Source organism: Sapajus apella, unplaced genomic scaffold (genome assembly GCF_009761245.1).
Source record: "Sapajus apella isolate SASKATOON/1434 unplaced genomic scaffold, GSC_monkey_1.0 scaffold77, whole genome shotgun sequence".
In the NCBI taxonomy this organism is placed as follows: Eukaryota; Metazoa; Chordata; class Mammalia; order Primates; family Cebidae; genus Sapajus; species Sapajus apella.
The window spans coordinates 183,209-186,630 of record NW_022437017.1 but is presented as its reverse complement, the minus strand read 5'-3'; positions in this window follow the sequence as shown (position 1 = coordinate 186,630).

The window sequence follows — 3,422 nt, the reverse complement described above, 5'->3', positions numbered from 1 at the left end:
AAAAAAAAAAAAAAAAAAAAAAAAGATTGAGTTCTTGCTTACATAGGCAACAGGCCAATAAATTTATCAGGAGTACAACTTTTTTTATACAAGGCTAGTTTGTGAGGTACAATTTAATTAATTACAGTTTGGTCCACCCCACCCCCCATAGAGCTTGTTTTTTATTTTTATTTTTCTTTACAGCTGGGTTTCATTTCCTTCCCAATTTAAAGGAGTATATTTAACATTCCAGTGCAAGGCATGGTGATGCCAGCCTGGACAACATGGTGAGACCCCGTCTGTACCAAAAATTTGAAAAATTAATCGGGTATGATGGCCGCACCTATAGTCCCAGCTAGTCTGTAGGCTGAGGCAGGAGAATTGCTTGAGCCCAGGAGGTGAAGGCTACAGTGAACTATGATCACACTACTGCACTCCAGTCTGGGCGACAGAGTGAGACCCTGTCTCGAAAAACAAAGACACAGTGATGGTCGTGAAGTCTTTGTGTAAGAAAGGTAAGGGGGCTGGGCATGGTGGCTCACATCTATAATCCCAGCACTCTGGGAGGCGGAGGCTGGTGGATCACTTGAGGTCAGGAGTTCGAGACCAGTCTGGCCAACATAGCAAAACCCCATCTCTACTAAAAATACAAAAAAAATTAGCTGGGCATTGTGGTGGGCGCTTATAATCCCACCTACTGGGGAGGCTGAGGCAGGAGAATTGCTTGAACCTGGGAGGCGGAGGTTGCAGTGAACCGAGATTGTGCCACTGGTGACAGAGTGATAATCCGTCTCAAAAAAAAAGGTAGAAACAACACCACCCGCTTGATTCCAGATGTGGTTTTCTACAGGATGCAGGCACTGTGTTGGGATGGCCATCGAAGAAGGTAAAGGACACTAGAAGTGCAGGTTTAGGTGATGAACAGGACACAGCCTGCCACTATTAGTCTTGACTATGGAGGTGTCTTGATGTTTCGCAAATCGAGGCCAACTTGCCAACAGGAAACTGAACTGGTTTTCAATGGAAAAGCTGGCCTGTATAGGGATCTATTTGCTTCCTTTAAGTTTCAGTTTAGTTATGTGGCATTTAGCATGAGTGACTCCATTTTGGTTTCATCTGGTTTCTAAGCACTTAGTGCAGAAGCTCAGTCCAAAACAACTGCCTCCCTCCCATAATTTTCATTTTAACATTTCCTTTATACTAATACATTATTTCAGGTCACCCCAAATGCCACCTCCACAGAGAGTTCTTCCTCTCACCTCAGTTAGTCCTACTTCTGGCTGGGCACGGTGGCTCATGCCTGCAATCCCAGCACTTTGGGGGGCCGAGGCGGGTGGATCACTTGAGGTCAGGAGTTCGAGACCAGCTTGACCAACATGGAGAAACCCCATCTCTACTTAAAAAAAAAAAAAAAAAGCCGGGCGCGGTGGCTCAAGCCTGTAATCCCAGCACTTTGGGAGGCCGAGGTGGGTGGATCACGAGGTCGAGATCGAGACCATCCTGGTCAACACGGTGAAACCCCGTCTCTACTAAAAATACAAAAAAAAATTAGCTGGGCATGGTGGTGTGTGCCTGTAATCCCAGCTACTCAGGAGGCTGAGGCAGGAGAATTGCCTGAACCCAGGAGGCGGAGGTTGCAGTGAGCCGAGATTGCGCCATTGCACTCCAGCCTGGGTAACAAGAGCGAAACTCCGTCCCAAAAAAAAAAAAAAAAAAATGAGTCCTACTTCTTCCCATTCAGTTTTTTTGTTTCATCACTGCACTTTTTAGAATATGGGAAAACCAATCAAGGTTCACAGGGTTTATTGCCTCCCCCCACCCAGACATAATCTCGCTTTGTTGCCCAGCCTGGAGTGCAGTGGTGCGATCTCAGCTCACAGCAACCTTTGCCTTATGGGTTCAAGCAATTCTCCTGCCTCAGCCTTCTGAGTAGCTGGGATTACAGGCATGTACCACCAAGCTAAGCTAATTTTTGTATTTTTAGTAGAGATGGGGTTTCACCATGTTGACTAGGCTGGCCTTGAACTCGTGAACTCAGTTGATCCACCCACTTCAGCCTCCCACAGTGCTGAGATTACAGGCATGAGCCACTGTGCCTAGCCAGTTTCACTGCTTTTTAAAAATCAATCTATGAAAAGTTAAATTGGCCATGCATGGTGCCTCACACCTGTAAATCCCAGCACTTTAGGAGGCTGAAGGAGGAGGATCGCTTGAGGCCAGGAGTTGGAGAGCAGCCCGGACAACACGGTAAAACCCTTGCTGTACAAAATACAAAAATTGTCTGGGTGTGGTGGTGCACACCTGTGGTCCCAGCTACTTGAGAGGCTGAGGTGGGATTATTGCTTTAGTCTGGAAGATCAAGGCTGTAGTAAGCCCTGTTTGCCCCACTGTACTCCAGCCTGGGTGACAGAGCAAGACCTTGTTAAAAAAAGAAAAAGAAAAAGAAAAAGAAATCATGTAAATGAAACCAAATTCACTGGTGTTACCTTAACTTTTTTCTTTTTCTGGCAGAGACAGGGGCCCACTATGTTGCCCAGGCTGGTCTCAAACTCCTGACCTCAAGCAATCCTCTTACCTTGGCCTTCCAAAGTGCTGGGATTGCTGGCGTAAGCCACCACACCTGGCCTATCTTTATTTCTAACAGCTGTTATGCCTTACATGAAAAAATCCTTGAGAAAACAGCTTTGAGACATTTTCCAGAAAGGGGAAGTCAATGAAGCTCCCTCTTGTGGTGAGGGCGATATTAACATCCACACACCCCGTCTGACACTGGATTTCTGAGTTGTGCTGAGACCTTAGAGTGGAAAACAAGTCACTGTTTTTCCTCTGCTCTCACACAACACGGAATACTTCTGTGACCAAATGAAAATATTTGAGGAGTGTTCTCCACATACCAAGCAAAGCATCTATTCTGCAACTGACTCCAGCTGGATGTTTTCTAACACTTTCTACCCTTTACATAAGGTAAAAAACTACCTCAGAAATCATCTGTCCGTGTGTCCTGGTTTGCCAACAATAATCCTTGATTGTATCTGTTGTCCCAGCATAATTTTTCATAGCACCTCATTTCCTTGCCATGATTATCCGTGTCTGAACAATGAATATATGTGAGTACTTTCACACATAAGCGAAATTAGGTTTATTAAAAGAAGCTTCTAGAAATGTTCAAGTCTCAACACCTGATTTGCCTTATTACAAGTTATGGCTGTGCTTATTTCTCCAGGCAATATTCACTGAATATTGAATTTCTCATTGTAAGGTGTGGAGCAATGAAGATGCCCAAGAGGCTGGGCTCACACCTGTAATCCCAACACTTTGGGAGGCTGAGACTGGAGGATCTTTTAAGCACAAGAGTGCTTAACCTGAACAACCAAATGAGACCCCCACCTCCACAAAAAAATAAAAAACTAGTCAGGCATGGTGGCATGCACTTGTAGTCTCAC